Source organism: Sinohyriopsis cumingii, chromosome 16, assembly GCF_028554795.1.
Source record: "Sinohyriopsis cumingii isolate HCF-2022 chromosome 16, ASM2855479v2, whole genome shotgun sequence".
Classification (NCBI taxonomy): domain Eukaryota; kingdom Metazoa; phylum Mollusca; class Bivalvia; order Unionida; family Unionidae; genus Sinohyriopsis; species Sinohyriopsis cumingii.
Window position 1 is genome coordinate 46,631,240 of NC_142976.1, and position 14,063 is coordinate 46,645,302.

The window sequence follows — 14,063 nt, forward strand, 5'->3', positions numbered from 1 at the left end:
GCTTTGTATGTGGCATGATGTTTCGCTTTTAGCCTTTCTCTTACTCTTGGCTTTAAGAGGAAGGTCCACAAAATGAAATTGATATGCCTTTATTTTCCATTTTTCACACTTGAAGCATAATATTTCATTTTACTCTCACTCTGTAAGTAACAATTTTAAATATGAAACATTAAATATATTTGATGTCTTCAGATTGTTTATTTGGTAGAATGGGATTTCCTGACTTGTTGGTTGGTGTTTTGTAATATTTTATCTTCAAGTAAAATCAATTGAATGTTATAAATTACCCTTTGTATTTCGTTAATTCAATTGTCTCGTGTACAGAAGTATATTTTGTTTCTATGCGATTCCAAATAAAATATTAAAATAAGATTTGAGAATAACTCCGCATATCAGTGTAAAAAAGAACTCATAAATGGATAGAAAGATAAATAAATCCATGTATAGATATATAGATAGGAATCAATGGAAACCTACATTGGGGATATGTTACAATTTACCCCCAGACACTAAACGTAAGGAAATTCCGATCGCTTTAACAATTATGCAAATAAAATATGATCGGTTGGCGAACTGAAGAGAAGTGCAGTGACAACATAATTTATATCATTTGTTAGACAAATAGGATTTTCTTGATTAATGAGTTTATTTTCAATAATCCAAAGTCCAATTTCCTCCTAGTTTGCCATCAATCTGAGAAAACAAATTTTCAGAGAAAACAATATTGCACCATTCCTCGGGAAAACGAATCATCTGTCAGATTTACAGACAGCGTTGAATAGAGACTTAGATAAAAGTTAGTGGACCTATCACTTTTATTTCATCTAATTAATTTTACGGCTAAGATAGAAGGGCGCGGTAGAACTTCAATTTTTATGGACGCCAAGCACTTTAAGTTTCTTATCGGTATCATTCGTTATATAGTCCTTTGATCTGAGGAAGAGGCATTGTCTTGTGGTGTTCTAGTACATCCTCTTTTATTCATGATAAGTCTGGTCATTGAGTTACTATCCTGCCATCCAACAACTGCGAGCGTACGGCGATGTACAGCAAACAATTCCTTCTCCGTTGATGACACAAAATTGAAACCTTACGATATGACTGGGGATGACCTACAGATATGCATGACAGTTTAGGAATTGCATTCATCTATTCTGAGTGGAACTTGGGTGGGGAGGGATGAGTTTGCTTTTCATATATATATATATATATATATATATATATAAAGAAGACAAATCATATGGCTAATTACAGTCCTTTCAAGTGCACTGGATCCTGCAAAGAATCACGTTTGTCAGGGATTGATTAAGATAAATGCAATAATCTGACTACGAACAGTATCTAGCTCGCCTAAGCGCTTTCGACACTTAATGAGTCTTTTTCAGGGTCAAATATAAAACATAGACAAGACATAGAAATAAAACAAACAAACCGTTGTCTTTGTAAAACTTTACATGACTATGACTTCTTGCGGATGCTGAAGGATATATATATATATATATATATATATATATATATATATATATATATATATATATATATATATATATAATGTGTAGAAATGTCTGGAATTTCAATTGTCGCGCATGTTCTCCTATACTGCTAACGATATACACTATACAGTTTTCAATATGGTTAAAAGTGGCTTGTAGACGTGCATAGTGTTTTAGAACAGTGATCGACTGCTAAGGAGTATGAACGGATTCTCTAGTTCATAACGCATAAAGTATTGACATCCATAGTCTACAAATGGATGACGCTGACGCAAGGATTAGGCAACCATGAGTACTCTCGACATGAGCTGGAATCCATATTGGAACGAATGATGCTCTGCAACATTTAGGTTTAAATTGGTGTGTGTAACTACTACTACTACTACTAATAATAATAATAATAATAATGCTTAAAGATAACAGCTATGTAATTACTTTTCCTTACATTCAAGGGTCAGAACATTCATTCATTTCAAATAGAAATTAATATTAATATATACGAAAATAATATTAATTCCTTCATTAGATTGGCAGACAAGCCACTCATATTTCCATTAATTAGAGTCCCTAGAATGTTTTTCCAACCTTGAAATATATGTGTTTTGGATCAGTGCCTTGACCCTTGTGTTGCTAAACAGGGGACTCCCTGGTACGCACCTAATAACATCACCTCATAGCAACGGTCTATAGTATATTTTGTCAGTAGGAAATGAAATACAAGATATCAAAATAAAAGTAAATATTGTGTTATCAACTAAGTGCAAAGATTAAACTTTGTGAAACCCATGGTCATTTACAAGCTATTGGCTTCATCCCCAAATATATAGTATTACATTACTATTACACCGACAGTAGACTGGTTGTCAGGCTGTAAAATAACTAGGTGTTCGATACTTTCAACTTCGATGACCTGCAACTGCCATTGGCGTAGCTTAAAGATGTCAAATTTATGTTTTGTGTTGCTTTTTGTGTGGCTATTCACATTTGGTCTCATCGTCATAAAATCTTAGTTTGCAATACAGTCTATTAATTTGGAAACAATCAGACTATGACAGCGCATTATTGTCAATTTCAGTATGGGACCACACTCCAAAACAATAATAAACACCTATGGCAGCGCTGGATTATGAACATATGCATGGGTCCACACTCAACAACTCAATACAGACAGATGACAGCGCTGCATTGTAAATTTAAACATGGCTCCACAATGAAAAGCATACTAAAGATATATGGCAGATCTCTATTGTTAACTTGAACACTCAACAACTCAATACAGATCGATCACATATCATTATTGGAATATAAGAATGGGTCCACATTCAAAAACACAATACAGTCTGATGACAGCGGTGGCTTGTAAACTTAAGCATGGGTCCACACTCACTTTCTGTCAAATACACGTCACGCCTCATTGTATCACTTCACTGTATTAGTATTTGCAAGACCTTCATTATGTTAATCCACTCGAACCTGTATGAGTAAGGTCAGTAGTACTCACTGTACATCATTTTGGGATGGTTTGTACAGCTAACCTGACTCAGTTAAAAGCATGTACCCTTGTGGTAAATAAACAAGCATTACCCAGTAATTCCCTGTCCTAATGACATTGGCAATGACAGGTGGGTCGATTCCATAAAACACGACAGGTGGGTCGATTCCATAAGACATTACTGCAAATTGTGCCATGATAATTATCTGTTGAATGACATATACAGTTGTGCAAAAATAATATCGGTTGAAATACCTAAACAACTATGCAATGAAAATTATAAGTTGAAGTAACTATACAAATGTGCAAGTCGTATCTTCTGTTCTAAAATTCTGACATTGGTCTTTTAATTTTATTTAAATGATTGCCAAGTAGTTTACTTAACTATATCACGATAAAGAAGTCCAGTCAGTTGCTAAGGTAGTTTACCTATGTCATGATAAAGACGTCAAGTCAGTTGTTAAGGTAGTTTACCTATGTGATGATAAAGTCGTCCAGTCAGTTGTTAAGGTAGCTTACCTATGTCATGATAAAGACGTGCAGTCAGTTGTTAAGGTAGTTTACCTATGTCATGATAAAGTCGTCCAGTCAGTTGTTAAGGTAGTTTACCTATGTCATGATAAAGTCTTCCAGTCAGTTGTTAAGGTAGTTTACCTGTGTCATGATAAAGTCGTCGAGTCAGTTGTTAAGGTAGTTTACCTATGTCATGATAAAGTCTTCCAGTCAGTTGTTAAGGTAGTTTACCTATGTCATGATAAAGTCGTCCAGTCAGTTGTTAAGATAGTTTACCTATGTCATGATAAAGACGTCAAGCCAGTTGTTAAGGTAGTTTACCTATGTGATGATGAGGTCGTCCAGTCAGTTGTTAAGGTAGTTTACCTATGTCATGATAAAGTCGTCCAGTCAGTTGTTAAGGTAGTTTACCTATGTCTTGATAAAGTCGTCCAGTCAGTTTTTAAGTTAATGTACCGAACTATATCCTGATAATGACGTCCATTCAGCACATTAGTTAAGCTGATTTAGATGTCACCTTATTTGTAATACAAAAAATACAGTAGATTCCTTTCAAAGAAAAGAAAAGATGTAACATTTCTTTATGTTCCAAATCTGATTCAGGGATTAAATCATGTTTATAGATTAGCCAAATGTGATGGATGCTGGATAGGTATGTCTCAAACTGCATCCATACTTATGTGATTAATCTATAACGTCTCTAGTTTTATACTTTGATAGGATGTGTATTCTCTAAAACAATGCGTTCTCATTAATTAATGTGTGCTTACAGAGTCATAATTGTCATATCATGCTGACCTGCAACACAGCACATGGTCAAATGTTGTAAGCCCCAGCCATGTTAAAAGATAACAAAATAATGAGTATACATCCGCATAAACGTGTGGTAGTTTCAAATACGATATTATTGATCCCAAGAGATGATTTAGATTTTAATTCGGTACCGTATAAACTCACACTATTTCGAGTTATTAAATACCGCCTAAACTCAAATTATTTAGATCAATAAAGTACCGCATTAACTATCGGTCAAATACGGCATAAACTCGCATTATTTAGATCGATTAAGTACCACATATACTCACACTAATTAGATCGATCAAGTACCAGATAAACTCGCATTATTTAGATCGATTAAGTATCGCATACACTCGTATTATTTAGATCTGTTAAGTACCAGAAAACCTCACACTATTTAGATCGGTCAAGTACCACATAATCTCGCACTGTTTAGATTGATCAATTATCATATACACTCGCACTGTTTAGATCGCATACACTCGTACTATTTAGATCGATTAAGTATCGCATGCACTAGTAATATTTAGATCAATTAAGTATCACATACACTCGTACTATTAAGATTGGTCAAGCACCACATACACTCGCACTATTAGATTAAGTATAGCATACACTCGTACTATTTAGATCGATTAAGTATCGCATATATTCGCACTATTTAGATCAATTAAGTGTTGCATACACTCGTACTATTTAGATCTATTAAGTACCAAAAAGTCTCGCACTATTTAGATCGGTCAAGCACCATATAAACTCGCACGATTTAGATCGATTAAGTATCACATACACTCGTACTATTTAGATCGATTAAGTATCGGATGCACTCGTAATATTTAGATCGATTAAGTATCGCATATATTCGCACTATTTAGATCAATTAAGTGTCGCATACACTCGTAATATTTAGATCTATTAAGTACCAAAAAAACTTGCACTATTTAGATCGTTCAAGCACCACATAAACTCGCACGATTTAGATCGATTAAGTATCACATACATTCGCACTTTTTAGATCGATTAAGTATCACATACTCGTACTATTTTAGAGCGATTAAGTATCGCATACACTCGCACTATTTAGATCTATTAAGTATCGCATACACTCGTACTATTTAGATTGATTAAGGATCGCATACACTCATACTATTTAGATTGGTCAAGCACCAGATGAACTCGTACTATATAGATCGATTAAGTATCGCATACACTCGTACTATTTAGATCGATGAAGTATCGCATACACTTGTACTAATTAGATCGATTAAGTATCTCATTCGATTAAGTATGTTATACACTCGTACTATTTAGATCGATTAAGTATCTTATACACTCGCACTATTTAGATCGATTAATTATCACATACACTCGCATATAAGTCTGATCCAAATGCAAACTTCACAAACCTAACTTTACCGCCTCATACCCGCCGGCAGAACTGAGTCTGTATAATTGATTCTGGCAAGTAGTAATGTGACTCACTGGACCAGTCTTGCATTGTCAGTAAACAGCTGTATGACCCACTGGACCAGGCTTTCCTTGTCAGTAAACAGCGATTTGACCCACCGTACCAGGCTTTCCTTGTCAGTAAACAGCAATATGACTCATTGGACCAGGTTTGTCTTGTCAGTAAACAGTAATATGATTTCTTGTACCATGATTGTGTTGTCAATACATATCAATATGTTTAACTGGATCAGGACTGTATTGTCAATAAATAGGAATATTCGTGGAGCCAGAACTTTTATATGGAAATACGTGTTTATCTGTGACCAAGAACCCCATGCTTATAATGAGGTAATGTTGCCATTTTCATTCTCAACACAATCGCATTCTAGTTCCAGAAGAATGTGTGCAATAAAGGTGGCGTTTCAATTCTTTATTTTATGCTTGTCATCTTTGCTGATAATCTAACTGTGTCGTAGTTATGGCATATATCGTTTGGCTTAAGTGATAATTGCTAATTGATATCAATAAACATTTAGACAGTTAAGACGATAATATAAACTGTTTAATATTTGATTGATTATAAGACATTAAACTGTTTTTATCTCTACTACACTAAATATAAACAATTATAATCAAGAATAAACATAATAAAATTGTGCCCCTTTAAATATAGTAGGCCATTTGAAACATGTTTAGTGATATGACGAAGTCTCCGACGATATGACATATTATGGCATCCTACTCAGTACTATGAAATAGTTATAGTTTGTTAACCAAATTAAATGTTCTCAAATTTGTCAAAACAATAGTAATTAAAAGTCTAAACAATACATTGGAAAAATTAGGTCCATATGATTGACTGATCATACAATACACTGGGTAATTCAGTCCATGCAATACATTGTAAAATTAAGTTAATTTAATACATTAAAGAGTTAAGTCCATGCAATACAATCAACAGTTAAGTCCCTATCATACACCTGACAATTAACCCATAAAAAAACATTAGACAATCACGTCAAATCAATATTTGAAAAATTAAGTATATTCAATACATTGGAAAAATAAGTCTATACTTACATTGGACAAAGTTCCGCATTCATTTTCTAAATATTCAAAATAAGTTTTTATTAGCAAGTCTTGTCTTTTCTTGTAAACACTAGACGTGTCTCTCGGTTTTGTCGATTTTGTAAGCACTGGACTTGACGGTGATTATTGTCGGTTATTGTAAGCACTGGACTTGATTGTCTGTCGTGGCGTTTATTGTGTTCACTGTAATTGGCTGTCAATTAGGAGTTTCTTGTTTGTACTGTAATTGACTGTCAGTCGTGGCGTTTCTTGCAAGCGCTGGACTTGTATGTCAGTCTTGGAATGTCCTGCAATTCTGGACCTGACCGTCATTCTTTGTGTTTCTTGTAAGCACTTGACTTGAATGTCCGTGTTGGCGTATATTGTAAGCGGTGGAGTTGACTGTCAATCTTGACGTGTCTTATAAACAGTGGACACATGATGAATTATGAAAACATGATAAATAAAGAAGCTGTAACGACTATGACAATCCGCTTTCCAATAAAGCCGAACTATTCAGTACTCTTTAAAAGCACAAACGTGATCATGCTATCTCTCGTTGTTTGGTTGATATATCTTGCAGTGTTTAACTTTAAAAATTAAATAACACCTCATGGCTTATGTTTTCGAGAATAAATGTGTAATTATGTCCAAATGATTATGTTTTTGTTCAGTCTCACTATCCGCTATATGGCCCTCCATTTGAATATTGTTTCGTTGTTGAACATACAATGTCTTCGATATAAAGATAAGAAAAGAAGTGGGGACGAGAACTGTTGATAATATTGTGATCAGCACTATTTGGACGACTAACAAGTTTTTTCGTATAACTCAGTCTTTCTTTCTGATTCATTCTAACATGATATAATAGGGATTGTATAATATCTTTCTAAGCATCATCAAAACTATCTGCCTAGTCATTTAAAGTACATAAATCAGATAAAGGTAACATAATTCAAAAGAAGTCTTCGTAGCACCAGAGGTAAAGCACAGGATTGGTGCAAAACAAATGTCAGTCTCATTTTCTCCATAGAATCAACCCAGACAGTGTTTGAAAAATGCACAACGCTTTACTTGCGTCAGTAGGATATATTCAATAAAATAAAGAAACAAAATTTATCAGCCAATGGTTCAGAACTGTTTTCATATAACTTATCCTTCTCTCTCTCTCTCTCTCTCTCTCTCTCTCTCTCTCTATATATATATATATATATATATATATATATATATATATATAAACTACGGTTTTAAGTAATACAAATGAGTCAGAAGCAGGAAACATGCTAAAAATCAACAAATAATGTATTTCTCAGCATATTAATTGAAGATTTAAAAATGATTTACGGTATTGCGAATTAATCCCAAATAATCCTATAACACTGAAACAAGTCCTAATGAATTAAGTTCTGACTAAACTTTAGTGGAATTTCCAAATACAACACTGAATGTGTTGATGTGCCTTTGATGGCCTTCATCGTGGCGATGTACCAACAGCCTTTCATTGAATCACAATAATATAATCCAAGAATATATCGTTATTTGAATTTCACTATATATATCCATGTTTCTCTGTCCAAAACTATTTTTTAAGCACTTTGTATTTCGAGTGGAGAATATTCTGCACTATATAATTTAACCCCAATCAATATACTGAACAACAGTAATACAGCTTGAATTGCTCATTTTCCAGATGATTTATATAAAAACTTAAGACGTACAAATAACCCCGGATGAGGTCAAACGTTTATTGTTCTAGAACTATTGGAAGGTCTGTTACCAAAACTACTACAAAGCATTCGATAATCATCACGTAGGCCAGGTCAAGCTTTGTAAACAAATAACAATATTATTGACTCAACTTAAGATAATAATCCTAATATGTATTGTTCAGCCAGACGAGAGGTAGATATAAGTAACGGGTGTTCTTTTCCGGCAGGGTACTAACTTTCTATAAGATTAGAGACCACACTGAAAGGAAAGGATATTCTTAAAGATTTTTCTACGAGCATCATTCCAAGCGATTCTTTTGGTGGCTTTCATATTGGTTAAAATCGGTTTGTTCTTTGTCCTTGGTGCGAAACTGTTGATGTATGCATGTTATTTGGATATAAAAAAAATGTTAATATACGTTTATCTCCTAGAAATGAAATTTCGGATTCATTAATGCAAAACGTATGGAGAAAAAAATAATTTATTACAAGCAGTTTGAGGATATTTTGAACTGCCTTTTACGCAAAGATGCCCTTGACTTCATTTATTTGTCTAAAGAATACACGAGAACGGAATGAAGACTATACCCATTTTTTACCCAAAATGCAAATGTTTAATGTACGTTTGAAAATCTAATAGCTGTACCAAAACAATCTGTTTTAATATGCCTGTACATAGAGGTTTTATTTAAAACGTTAAAACATGAATGTTAGAGAAAGAAGACGAGATACTTCTATTATTGGGGAACAGACATGCATAATACTAGACCTGAATGTATTGACATCATGAAAACATACAATTCTAACTATCAGAATAACATGTAGAGGTTGTATTGCCAACTCCAACGTCATTTACATAATAATGTTTTCAAACATTGTAAAGGTAAAACTTAATAAATTACACATTTTTAAGGTCCGTTCATGTGTCATTGCTCCCAATCTCATATGCTCTCAATATAATGTTTTGTACACTAGTTTACGATATATTTCATTTTGCTATGCCATAAACATTATACAAATGGCTCAATTTCCGTCTTTCAACAAGCAAACTTGCATCCAGTTTAAAAATAATCAATAATTTATTTGGCCGGCTATAAATTGGCAGACTGGATGCCGTTGACACACGACAAGCTTACATATCCATATTGTGCGAGGAAGACGCAGCATATTCCGTCTCTTGCTTGTAGTAGAGGAATGTACACTTTACCATAAAGGGAAAATTATTGCAAAGCAGGTACGATCTTTTTATCAGTATTATTTATTCAATTGTACCGACAATTACGCCATCCATAACAGTTGCTTCTCATTATATTAACGAACATGTCAGCATCCATTACAATTATTTCTCGTTATGTAACTGAAATAGTAGAACTTTCCCTTTGCGGTTTGCGGATTATTTACTTCTTTGTTACATTTATCAAACAGTAGTTTGCGGTCCAAACTGAAGCCGTCAATCATAAGACGATTATCATGCATGATAGCGCCAAATTTATCCTGATTGTATGACGTCAGCCGTATTCAATTATTATACATATAATAGAGTAATTTTTGTGTTTGGACAAATCCACCTTTTGGTAGGTATTTATATGTATATTATGTACATGTTAACGTAATGTGCAAAAATAAATATAAAGACATTTTATATGTATTGCCGATGCACTAGGTTTGGCTTTTCTACGGTCAGATTATTGTTTCTCGTTCTCCAAGTAAACTTTATAATACCTAAATTTGGTAGCAGTCTGTTATTTACTGAAGGGAACACAAAGAGGGTGAAACTCATTTCTTTCAGATACTGTATATTTACTCTTTTCGCAAAGTAAAAATGTAATGTAGGTTCTCCAAACTGGTGGAAATGGAAAACAATGAAAATAAATGAATTCACTTTGTTTCATCAACATATAATATTTAAATTGTGACGAACAAGGAAATTGTATTACATTACATTTTGGCCAGGAAAGCGTCCACTGTGTGTGTGTGTGTGTGTGTGTGTGTGTGTGTGTGTGTGTGTGTGTGTGTGTGTGTGTGTGTCAGAACTATTTGTCAAGGACGTTATCGATTTGCCATGTAGCCACAATATTATGTGTCATGGTTTTCCCCACAAATCACAGCAAATATATGTGTAATTTCAATTAAATATTTCGCTTGATTGACTAACATACAAACTAAAGACAAGCTCCGGTGACCTGGTGGTTAGAGCGTCCGCCTTGGAGGCGGGAGGTCGTGGGTTCTATCGCCGACCGAGTCATACCAAAGACTAACTCAAATGGTATTAACATCTGCCTCGCTTGGCGCTCAGCATTAAGAGGTTAGTGTTAGGACTGGTCGGCCTGGGTGTCAGGATAATGCAACTAGGTGGGACATCATGCTACATGTCTGCGGCATGGTGCCCCAGTGCTAGATATCACTATAAACTGCCACACTGCAGACATCATAGCGATATGACTGAAAAATTGTTAAAGCTACGTTAAAAATCCAAATCACACACACACACATACACATATACACACCCAACAAGCTCCAGTGTACAGACGCATTTATTTTACCGACTGGAAGAGCTAGATGGACTGCAATAAACATATATGTTTTCTTTGTTTGGACGAATACGAGTGAGATGCAATTCATTTATATTGGTCTCCCCAGTTCTTCCAGAAAGTTGTAAATGTCCATACCTTCATGCGTGTTTACCTGTCTAGATAAACTGATAGATCAACACAATGCCAGGAATAGATTGCTTTTGCTAAATATTAAGAAGTTTTGCTCCAAATTAAATGACATAGGTTATATTGACTGTCATTGACAAGTTTCTTTAAAATATAGTTTGATTTATATGTGTTCAAGTAAAATATTTTCCACCACTCTTTCCTGTACAATCCAAATGGTTATACCTATTATGACTTATTAAGCTAAGTGTTCCATTATCGTATTCCTTCTTCCGTTTTAATAGCAACACTGGTCTGTATGATTATATCCGTTCAAACTATCAAAGTAAACAACATAACTGAATATAATAGTGGACTAAACTGTTACGACAGAATCATTATATTGACCGTACGAGTTAGTTTCTTGAGGAAATATATTGCTCTTATCCTGGATAAAGCCTGGATTAGTAAATGCCTATTGTTACCTATCCATGACGGTCTTTAATCAGCTCATGTCTCGCGTTTGCAAGCCATATCATATAGTGTTGAATAGTATTGAATAATGAATCAAAAGCAGAGAGGAGCTAGTATTGCATAGTTCTATTTGCTCGTTCTTTCCTTTTATTACAATACATCAATTTTCTAAGTCAAAAAGCAATGAAAGCTACTATTGGAAGTTTTCCTTTATCATATTGTGTTAAGACCCCAATTAGCCAAGAAATACGCGTGTGCGGTACCGTAGCATTTCAACTAGACAAACTGGCATCACAAGTATCACATGTTTTGCAATAGCTTCATATATCTCTTTGTCTCTCTCTCTTTATATATATATATATATATATATATATATATATATATATATATATATGTGTGTGTGTGTGTGTGTGTGTGTGTGTGTGTGCGTGTTGATGTGTGTGTTAATGTGTGTGTGTGTGTGTGTGTGTGTTTATGTGCGTGAACTACATAGAGTAAGTCGATTCTTCTAATAACAAACATCACACTGTATGAAATACATAGAGTAAGTTGATTCTTGTAATAACGTCACACTGTAAGACATACAAAGAGTAAGTTGATTTTTGTAATTAAAAACATCACTCTAAGAAATACATAGAGAAAGTTGATTTTTGTAATAACAAAAAGCACACTGCATGAAATACATAGAGTAAGTTGATTCTTATAATAACAAACTACCATGCATTCTTAAAATATATTCGACTGAAAGGAATGTCTAAATGAAGTTAGAAACTCCAAGATGGAGGCTGATGGCTTGATAGTTAATTAAATTTAATTTAAATCACGGGGTAAAAGCAGACTGGCAATAAAATCCAAAATTAGTAATTTAGATACATGCATCGTAAACTATAAATTAGATGTGTGATTTTATAGAAGGCATGATAAACTAATAGAAATGAAGCCCACTGTAGATACTTCGATATTATGACAAATATTTACCGGCATCATCAACTAACCGACATCCAAACACATGGTATATACTTCGATATTATGACAAATATTTACCGGCATCATCAACTAACCGACATCCAAACACATGGTATTTCCTTCGATATTCTGACAAACATTTACATCATTCACTTTTTCAAACCGTAATTAATCTTTTAATGTTATAAGTATGTAGTAAATGTAAGTAATTAATCGCTTAATATACTAATTATGTTCATAGTGTATGCTAGTAAATCCATTAACGTACTCAGTCTTTTCATTGCTTAAGTAATTCATATTTTACTTTACTAAGACAGTTATTGCGGTTGTAACGAATTATCTATAAATGTACTAAGTATGTTTGTAGCGGGTGCACGTAATTAATCTTTTAATATACTAAGTCTGTTTATAGCGGGTTTAAGAAATTAATATTTTAACAAACTATGTCTGTTATAGCGGATGTAAATAATTAGTCTTTTAACATACTAAGTACGTTTGAAACGGATGTCAGTAATTAATCTTTTAATGTCCTAAGTCTGGTCATGGTTATGTATGATTCTTTGAATGTAGTACGACTGCTTATGTGTATGTATGATTCTTTGAATGTAGTAGGACTGTTTATGCGTATGTATGATTCTTTGAATGTGATATGACTGCTTATGCGTATGTATGATTCTTTGAATGCAGTAGGACTGTTTATGCGTATGTATAATTCTTTGAATGTAGTAGGACTGTTTATGCGTATGTATGATTCTTTGAATGTAGTAGGACTGGTTATGCGTATGTATGATTCTTTGAAAGTAGTAGGACTGTTTATGCGTATGTAAGATTCTTTGAATGTGATATGACTGTTTATGCGTATGTATGATTCTTTGAATGTAGTAGGACTGTTTATGCATATGTATGATTCTTTGAATGTAGTAGGACTGTTTATGCGTATGTATGATTCTTTCAATGTAGTAGGACTGTTCATGTGTATGTATGATTCTTTTTGAATGTAGTAGGACTGTTTATGCGTATGTATGATTCTTTGAATGTAGTAGGACTGTTTATGCGTATGTATGATTCTTTGAAAGTAGTAGGACTGTTTATGCGTATGTAAGATTCTTTGAATGTGATATGACTGTTTATGCGTATGTATGATTCTTTGAATGTAGTAGGACTGTTTATGCGTATGTAAGATTCTTTGAATGTGATATGACTGTTTATGCGTATGTATGATTCTTTGAATGTAGTAGGACTGTTTATGCGTATGTATGATTCTTTGAATGTAGTAGGACTGTTTATGCGTATCAATGATTCTTTGAATGTAGTAGGACTGTTTATGCGTACGTATGATTATTTGAATGTAGAAGGACTGTTTATGCGTATGCATGATTCTTTGAATGTAGTAGGACTGTTTATGCGTATGTATGATTCTTTGAATGTAGTAGTACTCTTTATGCGTATGTATGATTCTTTG

At 33.7% G+C, this 14,063-nt stretch overlaps 1 protein-coding gene across 2 annotated transcripts in view; it reads left to right on the forward strand.

Moving 5' to 3' along the window:
• Positions 1-14,063, forward strand: part of LOC149780352 (uncharacterized) — a 130,776-nt gene that overhangs the window by 72,148 nt on the left and 44,565 nt on the right. Inside the window, exon 1 of one of the 2 annotated variants that reach the window (XM_089937245.1) lies at positions 9,637-9,756. The exons of the other annotated variant lie outside the window; for it this stretch is intronic. The gene's annotated coding sequence lies outside the window, so the exon portion shown is untranslated. Of the gene's footprint in view, positions 1-9,636; positions 9,757-14,063 lie in introns of those variants that run through there. 2 annotated transcript variants of the gene reach the window in all.